We start from the raw sequence: 17,849 nt of genomic DNA, 5'->3' as shown, positions 1-17,849 counted from the left end.
TTTACTTTGAATTATTCTTCTTTCCCAATACATATATTCACTGCTGTAATTTCCCCTCTACACACTGCTTTCACTGCATTCCACAAATTTTGATAAACTGTATTTGCATTTTCATTTAGTTCAAAGTGTTTCTTAATTTTCCTTAAGATTTCTTCTTTGACCTATATGTTGCTTCAAAGTGTTTCATTTAATCTCCAAATAATTTAGGATTTTTCCAGCTATGTTCCTATTATTGATTTCTAACATATTCTATTACAGTCTGAGGCAATACATCATATGATTTATTTTCATTGTGATTTATTAGGTATATTTTATAACCCATAATATGGGCAGTGTTATACTGTATTATGTTGAAGCTTTGTGGATATCAAAGGTACCTTTTTCTTGGTTCCAAATATTTAAAAATGGGTCTTTTTTATCATTACTTGTAAAATATGCTGTAGGCTTTGATTTAGTAGTTTTTTTAAGGAAGTTTCCTTCAATTTTTAATTTTTGCAATTTTTAGTCAATTAAATATTAAACTTTATCAAATGCTTTTTCCACATTAATTAAGATATATTTGGTAAATAACATTGATAAATTTCCCAGATTTTAATCCTTTTTGCATTCCTAAATTAGCCCCTAGTAATCACAATGTGTTACTTTTAACATCTTATCAAACTTAGTTAACTAGTAATTTATTTAAAGTTCTCCACATATATTAATAAGTGAAATAGGCTTGTATTTTTTTTTATATTATTCTTATGTAGTTTGGAAGTCAAGGTGAGTCTAGCCTCATTAAATGCTTGAATACATTTTCTTTTTAAAAAATTAAAATAAGAATTATCTACTCCTTCAATATTTGATAGCAATCACCTGTAAAACTCTTTGGCTCAGCCTATGTTTTTTTCCTTGCTTTCTTTTTAGGTGTGGGCAATGCCTTTGACTATTACTTCAATGCCTTTGATAAGTAATATTCAACATTTATGCTGTATTCCCTAGCTCATTTTGGCATTTTATACTATTGAGATATGTATTCGCTTTATTTGGTCATATTTTCTGAGGTATAGGACCGCATAATGATTTTTCTTTTTCCACTTTCTTCTAAAAATTCTGCATATTTATTTCCATGTTCCCTTACTTACAATTGCAGCATGAACAATCATTATTAGTCAGAGCTTTTCCAGTATTTTTTTTTCATTTTCTCATACTGTGTATATACAGTTGGATCTATAATGATCTAGTTAATGAGTTAGGTGTCAGATTTCATTTTTGAAAGATGGTCCAATACATTTCACATCTCTCTGAGTGTGTGGTTTCTATTTTCTCCCTTTGGAAATGGGCAGGCCTTTGACTCATACTTGCCCAACAGAATGCAGTAGAAGTGGTGTTTTATGACTCCCCTGGCTAGGTAAAAATATATAATGCAGCTTCAGCCTCTTTTGTTGGAACAGAGTGACACAGCTACTAGGGAGAAAATAATGGGGCAGTTGATCCAATTGCAATTGCTGTGCAACAGATTACTCCAAATTTGGCATCTTAAAACCAAATTTCACCTCGTTCATAGGAGTGCTTATCTCTCTCTTCCACAATGTCTGAGGTGTCCAGGGAAAGAGTGAATGACTAGGACATTTGGAGTTGGAATCACTTGAACACTTATTCAAAAGAAATTCTTTAATAGGAGGTATTCCAAAACTTGGTATTGCATCTTGGGCTTCTAATCCCATATCCAATCTCTGGGGCAATTTAAGAGTTCTCTTCACTGGCGTTTTAAAATAAACAATAAAAATTGAATTAGCAATTTACTTCAGTGGTTATTTGCTGCAGTAGTCCCGGAGTAAAACTGAAGATAGTGGGTTCAAAGTGTCTAACATCAATGTCATCTGCCAGAGCATGGTGGTTCCTGACTCTCTTTTAGGGGTTTTTCATCTGTAGAAGAATGTCAAAGGGCAGGTATGGACTTCAGAGGTTATGAAAAGAACTACAGTCTCATTTGGGAGTCTTCTGATCTTATATTCCTAGAGCAAAGAGTGTGATCTCTTCTGTAAGGGTCACACAGAATGGTTCTTATCTGAAGCACAGAAAATTTTTTTCTGAAAGAGAAAATTAAAAGACGTGGGCCTTTTCGGAACGCCTATAAAATTTTCCTTCTAAAAAGGTGCTGTTTCAACCCTTACCTTGTAGGTCTAATTTTCCCCAGGGAGACACAAGAAAGCACAGCATAAATATGCTAAGATGGACTGTGCTTCCATTTTTTTCCCTAAGAGAATAGTAGCAAAATATCCTGTAAAGAAAAATATCTAATTCCAAAACTAGGAGCTACTCTATTATGTCTCATAGTTACACTTTTTTTTGATTTAAAGAATCAAAAGGAACAATGCAGACACTACCTACCTTGACAGTAGGGTTAATCTAGAGGTTTTGTCATGAGTGAGTATATACTTTAATGATGCTAAATATATATCAAAAGCTATATGAAAGTCCAAGGGAATATCCTAGAATGATTGAATTATTACTGAAAAACAACTATCGGCAAGAGCTGCAGCTATGTAGTTTACACCAGCAAAAACTTAGTTCAACAAATGAGCATGCTCATATCCATATAGCAAATGTTTCTTTCTAAGAAATCTCTACTTATTTCCAAACTTACCCCATTCCAATATATGTATTTCTATTAATTTCATATAAAATTTTTGTTATCATTTTTTCCATTAAGTTTATTGGTAAATTTAGGTATACAATACCGTTACTTTAATCATTGGGATCTTGTACCTTTACATGGCATATCTTGGTTCTTATAAACCATATGATCACCTCCATAGATGCAGGTTCATGATAAAAACCCTGCAGAAAATTGGAATAGATGGTATTTATCTCAGCTTGATAAAGGCTATCTACAAAAAACCAACAGCCAACAGCATATTAAATGGTCAAAAGCTGAAAAACTTCACACTAAAATCAGGAACAAGACAAGGACGTCCACTATCACCATTTCTGTTCAATATAGTTCTAGAAACATTAGCATTAGACAAGAGAAATAAATAAAAGCAATAAAGGAAAGGAAGAAGTTAAACTGTCTTTGTTATCATTGTTAATCCAAATGTTTATTCAGTCGCTGTGTGAATAGTTTGATTTGAACATACCAAGATAAGCTTCCTTAAGTCTCAACCTTTTCTCCTAAAGGGAAAATATTTTCCAGTACAAATTCTGGGTTATTTGGGAGCATGAATGCAACTGCTTTCTTCTCTTTGCTTTAATGACTCATAACACCAAAAAAAATGGAATTTAAATGATTATGAAAGGATTATGGATTTAAAATTGTCTACAAGTGGGGCTGGGGATTTAGCTTAGTGGTTCTGCTGCCTGTCTCACAAACACAAGGTCGAGATTTGGATCCCTGGTACTATATATATATATGTATATCTATCAAGGATTATAATAAAAATTATAATAAAATTTGGAGAACTAAACTAGAAAGCTAAATCTATTCTAGGTGGACTAGAAAGCTAAATCCTAAATTGGCAGTGAGAAGTCTCAAAGGATCCAAAATAATCATACCAGTATCCTCTGCAGTGGTAGAAGGGGAGGGTTAGAACTGTAAATTAAATTTTGCTGAAAGTCTTTTTTAAAATGAGTTAGATTTTCTCCAACTTCCTATGCTGCAAAACAACAGCTCCTTCATCACCCTACGAGTTTAAATCTCTACAGAATGTAAAAGACAGTCTCTAAACTAAAGGATCATACCATAAAACAGAGGATCAGAATCCAGACTTGTGCCCTTCAGGTAGGAGATTAGAAGCTCCTTTTTCAGGGAACTCTAAATAGTCTAACAAGCCAAAGGGGAAAAGCAATAAATATTGACTGACATTGGCCATTCTATTTTAGAGATGACCCTATAAAAGAGACCTTAGACAACAATCCACATCCTTGCACACAGACCTTTCAATAAACTGGTTTGTTGCGCTTAAATCCAAGAGCAGGCAAAGTTGCTATAACATTCAGAAGGGAGAGCAGAGGCATTAGAAATTAAAAATAAAAAATTAAATGATCTAGTAAATGTGGGAAGATAACGTTAGGGACAAAGAGAATTCTAAAAGAGCTGAAGAAGAATAAATAGATTTGGTAAGAAAGATTAAGAAGAATGGCTTATGAAATCGAATGGCTAGATATAAAAGGATAACATTGGAATGTAGAAAATAATCAAGTAATGCTTCACAGTACTAAGGGAAAATAATTTTCTTCCTCCAATTCCATACCCAATAAATATCAACTGAATCTAAGCATAGAATAAAGTATCTTTCAGATAGGCAAGGTTTCCCTGGGGGCTATGACATTAAATGATAGAGTGTGGCGTCAGGAAGGAAGTACACAGCACAAGGAAGAGAGAGATGTGAATGTGATTCCTAAGATGGTGGGAACTCCAGACTACAGCGCAGTAGGTTGTGAGGCTCTGTGTGACCTCTCTGAGAAAGCTGGGATAAGGCACCAGTATACTAAAGGACATTTAACACTATGGAGAACTGGGTTCAGAGTATTCATAAACTCCCCGCACTACCCTGCTACACTTCTGTAAATTCAATGATATTCTAAAATTCAATGTTTACTTTAAAAAATAGAGCCCTTTTAGGGGTGTTGGGGTGGTGGCTGAAAAACAGCCCTCATTTTATCTCAGTCTAAAAGTGGAAAATCAAGAGGTTAAAATACAGATATGTAATTTAAAGATGTGAGGTCATAAGTGAAATACAAATATTTAGGGTAAAATAGGAATCGGTAGCAGTGGTTAGGGGGGATACTGGTTTAGCCTTGCTATCCTTTTGTCTCTAAACTATGTGTTTATATAACTTGATGAAATAGACAATAAATTTAAAAGGGAAAGATGGGGTTCACATGTATTATGTAGAATTTTCAGGGCAATTTTAATATTGAATGGCACTTCTCATTCCATTCCCATCTTACTTTGCTAAATCATATCTATTATGCTTCAAGAAATAATTTGCTTTGACAAATCCAGCCATTTTTGGAAGATCAAACTCCCAAAACAGATCTATGTTATGTGCATATTTATGGTTTGGGTGTATATGATGGTAGTAAAATTACATCTAAAATATTACTTCTTATTGTTAGGTTAAAGAAAATTATTTATAGTTTACATAATAATTTACTTTCTTTCCCACAAGTGCATGTTATACCACCTTTAGTGTTGTAAAACCAAGATAAATGCAAATTAAGGAGTTTTAATATGTAGGCTATAACAGGATATTCCAGGACATGATATAACTTGTGCTTTTACTTTCCCAAACACTTTTAAATATTTTGAAAATACATGAAAATGGTTAAAGGAAATACTAAATGTAAGATCCTTCTTTGTATAACTCTTCATTCGTCCTTTGACTATTATTAAATTATTTGCATACTGGTGAAAATGGGGATTTATTTTTACCATTTTCTCATAAATAGCAGGGCATATAAATTTTTCACCTTTAAATTTTCTTATGATGCTTCTAGCAAAAAGAAAAATCAAGTTCTCATCCACATAAATTGCATTTAGAGCTTTTTCTTGGTTGGTATATGCTGTGTCTTTGTTTATTTTCTTCTAGAAAATAAGAAGTTCTTGAAGCAGCATTTTTTAAATGTCAATAGGTCCCTTGGACTATACTATGGGTCTGGCAACATTATGCTAATTTCTTATACCGATTCAAACTGTGTTTCAGTAACACTGCCCTAAGATTATTGTTGTATTATCTCAAACATGACTAGTCCCCTTCAGGTCACACCACACTCTGTCTGCCATCATAGCCTGTTGTTACCCACCCTCCTAACAGGTCTGAACCAGCAAGACTCATTGTGATAGATGTGCAGAAGCCGGGTGGGAGAAATGAAAATAAATGTTCATCGATGTTAAATTCCATACTGAGCTTCCAAAGGAATCAATGGATCTATGACCCATGAATGATAAATGATTTTTAAAACATATTAATGTTTAAAACAGGTTAAATATATCTATTAAATCAAACATTTTAATTTCTTTTTGGGGAAAATATCCATAGTCCTTTTATCTAGCTTTTTGAAATATACTGCATAGTATATTATCATTATCTATACCTGTTGGGCAATAGAGCAACAGAATATCTTGACCTCATCTAATTATAACTCAGTACCCATTTCATCTTGTCTTTAAAGTTGTGCATAATGTATTAAAATTAGATTGTTTTGCAGAAGGATTTTATAAATTCATTTATATACTTTTAATTTTATAAATCATTCTGTAGAGTCAGGCTATGGTTCAATGTGCAGAGATTTTTATCTTCTAGAAAATGTTTCCTCTTTACTAGCATCTTTGGGGAATAGTTTGGTTTGTTTCTCTATTTTAACATTTTTCTACATCTCCTCAATTTAAAATTCTTTGTATTTTCGTATTTTTCAAAAAAGTCATGGTATTCCTAGCTCTCAGATTTTTTTATTATCTAGATCATATTCTTTATTTTTGCTATATGTGGGCATTACCACAGGTTTTATCTTTAGCTCCCTTTTCATCAGTCCTTATATTTTGCTGTTTCCAGATGAACTTTACACAAGTGCTGAAGACAGGTCATGTCGTGCCATTGCCTTCTGACATGCATTCACTATTTTATTTGAGAATATCCAATTTTACTATAAAGAACAAAGTAGATGAAATGCATAAGAAGTGTTAAGTACAGACAATGAGTAAGTCAGTAGCTTACAGCATTGTCCTCACCTATTCATATTGCTATAACAAAATACCATAAACTGGCTGGTTTGTAAACAACAGAAACTTATTTCTCATAGTCCAGGAGATGGAGAAGCCCATAATCAAGGTTCTGAAAGATTCAGTACCTGGGGAGGGCTCATTTCCTGGTTAAAATATGATTCCTTCTTGTGGTGTTCACACCGTGTAGAAGGTTCAAGATCTTGTTTATAAGGCTAGAGGTCTCACTATCTGATTTTCTCTAATTAGGTGTCAATATATCCATTTTGAAGACACACTATATTAGTCACTTTCTCATCACTGGGACAAAATATCCAACACTTGCAACTTAAAGGGAGATAGGTTTAACTTGGTTCATGGCTTCAGAGAGTTCAGTCCATAGTTGACTCCAAGGATAAAATGGCCTGGTGGAGGAGGCCTGGGTGAGGAAGAAAACTTATTACTCCATGGCAATCAAGAAACAGAGATGAAGAAGAGGTGAGTCAGGGATAAGAATACACCATTCTAGCTTATAACCCATTGACCCAGCTCTTTCTACCAGACCCCACAACCTAACAGTATATTCAGCTACAAACTCATAAATGAATTAATCCACTGATTCCTACAAAACCCCCATGATCAAACTACTTTCTGATATCCCTATGTATGAGCATATGAGACTTTAGGGAACATTTAAATCTAAACCATAATAGATATAAATATTTATACCATACCAGACATTCAAGCAATACTCGTGGCATATACTGGCAATGAGACACAGGCAGAATCCATAAGGTAGTAAAAAAAGTCAGTAACCTGTAGCACACTTAACAATAGGTAAAACGAATGAAATATATAATGGACCAAATAGGTATGTTACTTATAGACAAACAGGGCTGGGAAAGCCAAGTCATGTCCCATCCCTAAGGTCACTAGAAGTACTCATATCCCTCTGAAGTCTTTTCCCATTTTATTTGAACGTTTTGTTTTCTACATTTTCCTCCAGGTACAGATCCTATCTCCACATCTAGACCAAAAGCTCTCTGAAAATAGGTATAATGGCACATACATGTTTTTCTCAGGAGCGATGGCAACCAGAGCAGCAGCTGATACATTTGAATGGGTGATGGCATAACCTGAACGTGTTGGCTGGAAGTTTACAGCTTCTCTTTTATAATCACTTTCATAAAACTGTTCATCTGTGAAATAATTGATATTAAAGAATTTAGACATTTGATCAAGAGCTAATGCTTTCCAATTCTTTCTGTACTTAAACACGTGTGCCACTCAGCTTGAAAGAATTTCTTCTTTTTACTGAAAAGAAACCAAAATTTAAAATTTCCCCACATATGTATTAACGTACTACATCTACACTTGCTATGTAATAATAACATGTGATACAAGCAATGCAGTTTAGCAGTGAGAAGTATTTAGCTGAGTGGTTTTGTGGCTTTTTTGCAAGCACAAGATCCCGAGTTCAATCCCTGATACCAAAAAAAAGTATTGATTCTGGAGTCACTGCCAGGCTTTAGACCTGGATTTGTAATTTACTTGCTCGATGACCTTGAGTAAGTTTATTTTATATCTACCTTCACCCAGTCTTCATCTATAAAAGTTGGGAAAATAAAACAGAAATGGTTCCTAGCACGCAGAGTTCTTGTATAGACTGAAAGTGGGCAAAAGTGCTTATGACAGTGTGTGCCATGTGGTGAGCTGTCACTACATGTTAGTTCCTATCATGGTCCTAAAAATCCATTTTAAACAGATTTCCTTCATTATACTCTGTCTGAATAACCTTCCAGCCAGAACTGTTTGCCTTTAAAGTCAAATTCCAGTCTCACATCTTCCCTGGATAAGCAAACAGATACACACTCATTATCAAGTCCTGGAAAGCTGAAAGTAATGCTTTTGGTCATTAACTCTAATAATGCTCCCTTTATGTTTGTTTTGTCCTATTGAATTTATGAACCATTTTCATATTCATTGCATCATTTGATTTTCACACACCTCTGCAGCCAAAACAGGCAGCTATTACTTCTCATTTTTGAAAGATAAAGAAACCAAAGCACAAAGGAGTTAAATGGCTTGCTTTGGTCACCTAGAGGATGAACATGATGAACTCAGGACTTTGGAACTCCTGGCCACACATGTTCTACTCCATACTGGGAGAGCAGAATCTATTGACCAAGCTTAAAGTTAATATTCCTTGACTTGCCTCTTTGGATGCACTTATTCTTTTTAAAATTCCCAATAGGAGGCAGTAACCTATTGTTTATTCTACTCAAGAATTTTGTTACTAAGATCCATTTAACGTGATCATTAATTTCTAAGAAAATAAAAGTAGAACCTCTGTACATAAACAGTTGGATTTCCCTCCTTCACATTGTGCTGTTTTATCACGTTGAGTGGCAGTATAATTATCTGAGTTTAATTCCCATCGGTCACTTATCAGCTGCTTGACCTTAAGATAATCAACGAGCAACACTCTGTTTCATTTTTACCATCTGTAAAATGGAGATAACAAAATTACTTATCTCATAGGGTTCTTGTGAAGCTCACAAGAAATAACATGTCCAAAATACTCAAAAGAGCACCCAGAGAAATAGGTGTGCATGCCTGTTGCTATACTGTGCATGAGAAAATATCCTTACTTCTTCTTCCTTAGTATGTCTGGTGTTGCTGCAGCAGACTCATGTAAGGCCTGTCACGGTGTGACCCAAAATAGCCAGATCCTACCATGATCAAATACTTAAACCAAAGCACTATTTTTCATCTTTTACCTAAAACCTTGAACTCTCCCCCAGCAGCTCTCCCTTACATAAGTGAAAATATACATGATTTCATATTGCCCAAAAATATATCTTGACAAGTCTGTTTTGTGACTTACTCTCTTCACCATGATCACCCTCTAGTTTTGCCTAAGGAATAGGTTGCTATGGCAACATTCCCCACCCACAGTCAACAGTCAAATTTAATTTCTCAGATACAACTATTAGAAAATAAATGGCCCATGTAATATTCTTTGTGTTTGTTTCTCTGTTCATTTTCAAAATCTCCTACCTGTTTGAGGCATCTATAAATGTAATAAAAAGGACATTTTAAACATCTGAACAATAATTTGTTAATTGAGACAAAAACACTGTTCAGATTCTCAATGTTTCCAAAATAGCTTTCTGTCAATATGAGGAAAAAAAGCACAACTATAAACTACTTCAGTCCCAGATTTTGTTTAGTTAAATTGCTTCTTGTTTTGTAATAGGAACATGAAATGAATTGTAACACATTATTTTCTAAAAAGAATTTTTCCTCTTTTATTTTTCTACCCCAAGCAAAAATGACATATGCAAGTATTTCTGAAACAAGAAGGGAGGAGAATCTACCCTTCTTCTTCAATAGCTTTCCCACAGAACACATCATTATTCCTCCAAAGAAATAACACATGCATACTGATCATCAACAGTACACAATTCCAGAATACTTCTGCAGGGAGATGGCCGAGAAAAACTTGGTTACACTATTTAAATGACTGATGATTATTAATCACAATTAAAACAGCATTTATTAAGAACCTAAGTGGATGTAATAACACTGAGTTTAATAACGTACAGCAGCTAAGACAGATTTAGACAATTCTCTTATAAGAACTTTTCAGAATAAACTGTTAGGAATTTTGATTAAGTATTAAAAATCAGTCTATATAGGTATAAAAAGTGTTTTTCATTTATCCAAAGGAATAGGCTGCCTTTTTGTATTTTTAACTTCATTGGCGAATCTGAGTTGATTCATTTAATACAATACTCATATGGACAAAGGATATAAGTACAATTTATAGGAACAGAAAGTAAGAGGCATTTAAAATATCTAGCCTTATGAGATTATAAATACCGTATGCAGGAATAAATATACTGATTTAGCCTGAGTTGGTGTTAAGTAACAGATGCTGAAATTTCAAAGGAATATGCATTTTTTTTTTAATGCAGAGAAAAAGACTTCCAGATTTTCTTCTGGTTTAGATCTGAAACATCGCCCAAAGTCTCATGTATTTGGAAGGTGATTGGCCCCTGGGGGCACTGTACTCATCACTGCATTCGAACACTGATGAATTCTGTTACCAAACGTGCCTGTAGCAGGTAGAGGCTGCTTCAAGGTAGGCCGCTGCGTGTGTGACCTGGAAGGATTTATTCTTGTCCCTGCCCTCTCTCTTCTTTCCTGCTTCTGCCCATGGGATGAGCAGCATTCTTCCACCCTGCCCTTCCACCATGGATCTCTGCCTTGGAGTCAGCCAACTTTGGACTGAGACCAGTGGAAACTGTGAATCAAACAGACTACTCCCCCTTTAAGTTGTCTGCGTCCAGTGCAGTGTCCCAGCAACAGGAAAGTGACTAATAGAGATTCTTACCAAAATTCTAGATATCAAGCGAACCTTTCATGCCATCCTGATGCTTTCTATTAAAACTAAGTATTAAAAGCGGGACCAAAATCAATGAATTAACTCCTTTGGAGAAGCAATGTGCATAGGTGGTACTGATGTAAATTGTATATGTCAGGAAAACTGACAATAAACAGCGAGGGGCCCCAGGTCACGCAGCTACATGAAAGAAGATAGATCTTTGCTGCGATAAATGTAGTTTTCTAGTAATGGAGGTGAGTGGGCGGTTTCACTGTAAAAGCGAAGACAGAACGATTTATCATATTAGAAGTTCTCCAAGTGGATGTTTTAAATACTAGGTGAATATAATTCCCAACCTATAATAATTACTTCTTTTTCTCATTATCCACGGCATTATACTCTCTGGTAATTATAATTTCAAAAGCGTTTAAAAGTATGAAGAGAGGCAAGACTGAAACATAATCACAGGAAAAAGTATTACATCATTATATTTGAGATGGGAAGAACTAAAGCAATTTCTTTATTTTTTTTGGTACCAGGGATTGAACTTGGGTCCTTGAGCCTGCAAGGCAGGCAGCAGAACCACCGAGCTAAATCCCTGGCCCCTAAAGCAATTTCTTGAGGTGAGGCTGAACATCCACAAATCAAAGGGAGATTCCCAGTGGTAAAATCCATACGTGTGCAAACCTTTGTTAATGAGCATCTTGGTTCTTAAACTAATGGATCTTAAGTAGAGTTAGCTTTTGCCAGATTCACTTGTTTCTGTATGTATGATAGTATGCATGTATGTACTTTTGTTGCATGACTGCAGAATGCTGAAATCACTAAAAGGCATTAGTACATACCCCTGTAACTGTTCAGGATGCCACATGATAAGTCACAAAGGGCTTTACAGATATGGAATTAATCCCTCAGAAGACTTTCAGACAAAGATGAAAAGACAATTTTCTCTATGTCAATGGAGGGTGTACTTTCAGACCCATCTCATGATCTATATTAATAAAAGGTAACTCCACTTGAATTCCTTTGACAGCATTAACAGTTTAAGTCTGGTATCACATTTCTTTTTCTTTTCTTTATATCTAATGAACTCGAAGAATCACACCTAAAATCTGCTTTTTGTCCAGTTGTTTTGTGCCAGGGTGCTGACCTCTGTGAGTAGCGTCTGTTGGAACAGCCTGGATGGTTCACTGTGGGGTTGTTGCCTTTTCCTTGCAAAAATGACCTCCAGTGCACATGAAGCAAGAGCTCAACACAAGGAAAGCTAGCGCACCACAAGACGCTGACTGGTCAAAGGGAGCAGGCATTTAATTATGAAAAAGCAAATCAGGGTTCTGCCCAACCTCTAGCAATAAAGCAGGGCATCCCTGAGTTTAACTTAATAGCCATTTATATTAATCAAACAATGTGCTCATTGCTATTCTAGTTGCTCTGGAGGATACAGATATCATCCCATTACAGAATATTAATGACTTCAAGCATTGTATTTGGGAAGCCAAAATGGATGCACAGAAAAAAATAGCAAAGAATACAAAGCAGTAGGTTCACAGAGCAAAGTCTTTCAGCTCTGTTGGAGTAAACAGGAAGCCATGCAGTTTCTGAGAGGGCGTGGAGCTGGAGAGACGACATAAGTGCCTGAGGCTTTCTAATAACCTCCTAGTTAGTGTGTCGGGGGAGGGCACTGGAGCAGGAAGATGTGTGTCGAAGTGCACATTCTCTGTAGTCCTCTGGCAGCTCCCTTTTGATTCTCTTCACAGCCTTGCCATTTTTGTAATTATTTACCTGTTAACTGACTTACTTTCACTAGACCACAATTTCCTTTAAAGAGAAATATTTCCATGTTATTTATCACTGTATTCCCCACATATGGTTCAGTGCCCCGGATGGAGTAGATGCTCAGCAATACCTGTGGAATGGAGGCAGTCGCGCTTTCGGTTCCCTCGCCTAGGAAGCTTTGGGTGCTTCCCAAACACAGTCCCCGAAAGCTGGAACTTGACATTCAATCTTAGAAAAGAAATGAGAGACAGCAAAAGTGGACAGGAAAAATCTAAATCTGTATAGTGTCTAACCAGCTGTAGGGGACGGAGGAGGGAGACAGCAGACTCAAACCTGTGTAACTCCATGCTTGCCTTCTCAATGCTATGTCTCTGGGTCCTGTTAACACCACAAGCCACAGGTTTACGGTCCACCTTGGCAATTAAGTTAATGTTATACTCAGATACAGTTGCAAGGTGTTCAGTCCTATGGTGATTCCAGTGTGAAATGTTTTGAAGGATGAACATACTGCTGTCCTCAGCAGCTGCAGTGTTTTACTTTCTATTAATTCATAAATATACTGAACACTACTGAACTATACACTTAAAATGGTTAAGATAGTACATTTCATGGTACGTGTTTTTGTCACAATTAAAAATCATGAAATGATTATTTGGTACCCATGAGGCACTTTTAAGTAGCACCCTACATGACAAGCTCCTTGTTTAAAGTAGGCACACCTAAAAGCAAGTCAGGTGCTGGAAAGGAAAATATAGGGGTTGGACAATAAACCCATTTTAACTTTATCACTACTCTGAGTTTCATCCAGACTGATCAGTGTATTCCTACTGCTTCCAGGTGAAGAGGAAAAAATAAAGGAGAGTGCACTTGAGGCTGAGAAATCACATAGGTGAAGATTCTTTATTCAAAGAGACCAGCAGATTCAGTTATCACCCTTAATCTTTATACTCTCAAAGACAGGGCTTTGTTGTTGTTGTTGTTGTTGTTGTTTATTGTTGTTGTTGTTGTAACATAAAGGGAGAATAATAGGAGGACGGGGCAGCTTCTCCCTCACCACTTAGTTGAGGCTCCTACCTTTTGCCCACTCACTGTGTCTACTCCTCAGCAAAGGAGATCCAGCAAGGCCCTTTCTGAATTCTCTCTACCACACAGAGAGAAAGAGGATTTCCCGCTTGGCTAGTGAAGTCCTCTCTGTAAGTTGTACTTTCTCTGCTGTCCTTCTAGTACTCAAAGATGCTCCAGGAATGAATGAGCAGGGGTAGATGAATGGACTGATTGATTGATTTTCAATGTATGATACACTGATTTTTTCACTTTACTTGTACATGTTTGCAGTTCATGTAGTTTACAATCATCTTGGGGAATGGTTATATGTACATATTACATCACGTATCTTTTCTTTCTAATCTTCTTCCCTCCCTCCTCCGCCAGTTCCCCTACTCCATTTTTTATTCTTGTTGATATTAGTAATCTTAGCTCATGTTCTGGCCTATACTGTTTACACTGATTGGAGTTATTAGGTTCCTGGACACGACATGCCTTTATTCTTCCTATTTCCCTTTCCCTCTTCCTCACCCCTTATAGATGTGTATGTACTATAACTACAGTGTTGTCAGAAAGCAGCTCTTTTCCATTCTTCCTGCTGGAATAAATCATATCATATTATGCGATTTTAGTATAATACCAGGAGGTAGTATACCAAAAAGATATATGGCATTCAAATTTATTGAATTCATTTGCCCAAATCATTCCTGTTTTTAAAAATCTTAATGCTAAATCTGAAGGTCAAACAAAAAACCTCTGAATACATCATATTTGAAATGCCTTTAATAGTAAGAATAAATCACATCTCTGGAACAGACTAACCAACATAGACTCTGTTGTGCTGGCTGTGTGGTCAGATACAAGGGCCTTAAAATGATCCAGCTATTAAGTCTAGCTAATAACAATGACAAGGTTTTACTAGCTCTGCGAGGCAAATGCTAAGGTAACTGTTGATTATGCCTAGTACTTACAAAGTGATAACAGATAAGCCTAATAGGATTTCCATTTAAGTAGCTGTGATTTTTCCTCTTCCCTCTTCCAGCTCTGTGAAGTAGAAATTCTGCAGGTACCAATGGAAACAGCTTACTTTTGGACTTAAGGCATACCTCAAGAAACAAGCTCGCTTACCATACAAATCCTCCAAAAATAGATCATACCATGAAGCTACAGCTGGATCAGGCATGGCTTATTGTGTGTACTGTGGATGTGTGTTCTTAACTACATTCAGTCAATAGCTATTTCTCAGCTACATTACTAGGGATTGGAATAAATACCAAAGACAAACACCACCCTCAAGAAAATATAGTCTACTGGAGCTGTACTTCTCAGACTATAAATATACATACAAATCCTGTGAGTAATTTGTTAATATGCAAATTTTAATTCAATTTGTATAGAGTAGGAACTCTGCATTTCTAACATCTGCTCAATACTGCCAATGTTGCTAGTATCTGAATATATGGGTGTTAAATCACACAAATAACTACATTCTTACTTCTTTTGAAGCACTAGGGATTGAACCCAAGGCTTTGCTCATTATACTTGAATTTATGGTAATAGTATGATGAAAAAAGCACAAGGGATAAAGAAATCAAATACAGCAACAGACCTATTTTGTACCTCAGGGATAGTAGAGGGGATAATTAAGCCAAAAGCTGAAGGATGATAAATTAGCTAGGCTAAATTATTGAGACCAACTATAGTTAATGCTATCACATCCCTTTGCCTGCAGGAATCCTCAGGATACCTTCTTAGGTATCTGTCTGCCTATAGGTATTCTCAGGACACCTGTGCTCAGATATTGCTGAAAATAGCTAAAAATCTTGAGCTTCCTAGTTGAGGCACAGTAGATTAAAAAGAAATAGACCTGCTTTACTTCCCTTAGTGATGTGCTGAGCTAGAGTTCAGTCTCTCTGTAGGTTCCCAACAGATTTACACACTAGTTGCCTACAACTATGATTCTTATAATTTTTCTTCTTCTTTTTCCTATCTCACATCCAACTAGAAATACTACATAGACGATGGATAAATGAATTTAGAGCTCAGCCTAGAGGTACAGGTATAAGCTTGGGTCATCACTGGCATAAAGATGATGTCTAAAACCATGGCACAGCATGACCTGAGAATAACAAGGTGTCTGGACCTGATGTTTTAATAAAGCCAAATGAATAAAAGAGAACTTTGCAACCCACTGAGTTGGTTTTGTTTTGTTTTGTTTTTCTAGTATCTGGGATCAAACTCAGGACTTTGTTTTGGCAAGGCAGGCACATGCCACTGAGCTAAATCCCTGGCCCCCACTGAGTTTGAAAGGTCATTTTGTTAAGGTCCAACCCAGTTCTCAAAGGCTATAGATCCTTACAATTCTGAAGGCCATGTAGAATTGCTGCTTTTGGAATACTGTCTCCTTTCAGTTCCATCTGAAGTGTTTTTATATGTATCTTAAATGATCTCAGAAATATATTAATACTCGGGTACTGTTTTTTCTCAACAATGACAGAATTTACTTAGTGAAGATCAACTTTATAGCTTTGAGATTATATGTAATTTGTGAAAATTTATCTTCTTCATCATTGATTCTGATGTTTTATTTATTTATTTATTTGTTTGTTTGTTTGTTTGTTTACTGTCCTGGGACTTGAACTCAGTACCTCATGCTTGCCAGGCATGAGCTGTGCTGCCACTCTAAATTCCCAGCCTGATTCGATGTTCTAAATTAATACTCAAATTGAAAATGTTAGACTAAGTTTACTCTCCTTATGTGTTCTGTCTGAACCTTGAGTGACTGAGTATTAATAAACAAAATAAATATCATACATGATTCTTAGCAATTCCACATAGTCTGGAAATTCTAGAAAATATAGGAAATATTTTATTTACTGTGCTTTATCGGATTAGTAGCTAGCTTAAATCTAAAGACACTTTACTCTTTACTTGGAAAAGAATACAAAATTAAAGAACAAAATGTTGAGAACAGTTTTTGGAAATGTAACTAAAAATTCAATTTCATATCTACATTGCATTTTGGAACTGTTACACAGGTTTAGAGTTATAATTCTTGGTTCATGTCATTCTTCCATCAGTTCATTAGATATGGCTGCTTTCTTGTTCATTACTTATTTATTTTAATAATGGAATAATCAGCCATAAAGCCATTGTGTAAAACAAAACCTAGGATTAAAACAGCATTCCAATCCAAACCTTTGATTCCTTTACAGATCTGCCCCTTTTCCCTCCCACCCAAAGGATCCATCACACAGGATCTTACATGTATTGTTCCTTTTATCTTGTTGTGCTGTATTTTTCTACAAAGTCTCCTCTCTCTCTCTCTATGTGTGTGTGTGTGTGTGTGTGTGTGTGTGTGTGTGTGTGGTAATATATACCTATATAGCAATTTTTAATCTTTAAAAAGGTGTGTCTCTATATTAATCTTTTAGAACTTTGTCAACCTTGTGTTTCTAAAATTAATTCATACTTGTGGATATGTTTCATTAATTTTGAGCATATTACAGTCTATCTCCTGTTTGTGGGCATTTTGACAGGTTCTGATTTTTGTTATATAAACAGTCCTGCTATAAATATATTTTACATATCTCTTGTTGTACATGTCAGGATTTTCTCTAGATATGGATATGGATATAAAAAATGATATGGATATCTAAAACCAGACATGGATATGGATATAAAATGGATAAATATGGATATACAAAATGCTTATACATCTAGGCATGGAGTGGTAAGGTATGTTCAATAGAGAAAAAATGGCAAGATTTTCCAATATGGTTGTTCTCATCTGGAGCATATAAAAAAGATGGTGGATTCACATTTGTTATTATCAGATTTTGAAGTATTTGGACTCTACTCCAGGTAAAATGGAAACCTATTATGATTTTCATAAACATACTATTTAAAAATAAAAGCTTTCCCTCATTTCCTATTTTTTTCAGATATATATAT

This window comes from Fukomys damarensis, unplaced genomic scaffold, assembly GCF_012274545.1.
Source record: "Fukomys damarensis isolate Sample0158 unplaced genomic scaffold, DMR_v1.0_HiC HiC_scaffold_17, whole genome shotgun sequence".
NCBI classification, from domain to species: Eukaryota; Metazoa; Chordata; class Mammalia; order Rodentia; family Bathyergidae; genus Fukomys; species Fukomys damarensis.
The sequence above is the reverse complement of the archived record's forward strand: the minus strand, read 5'-3'. Positions refer to the sequence as shown.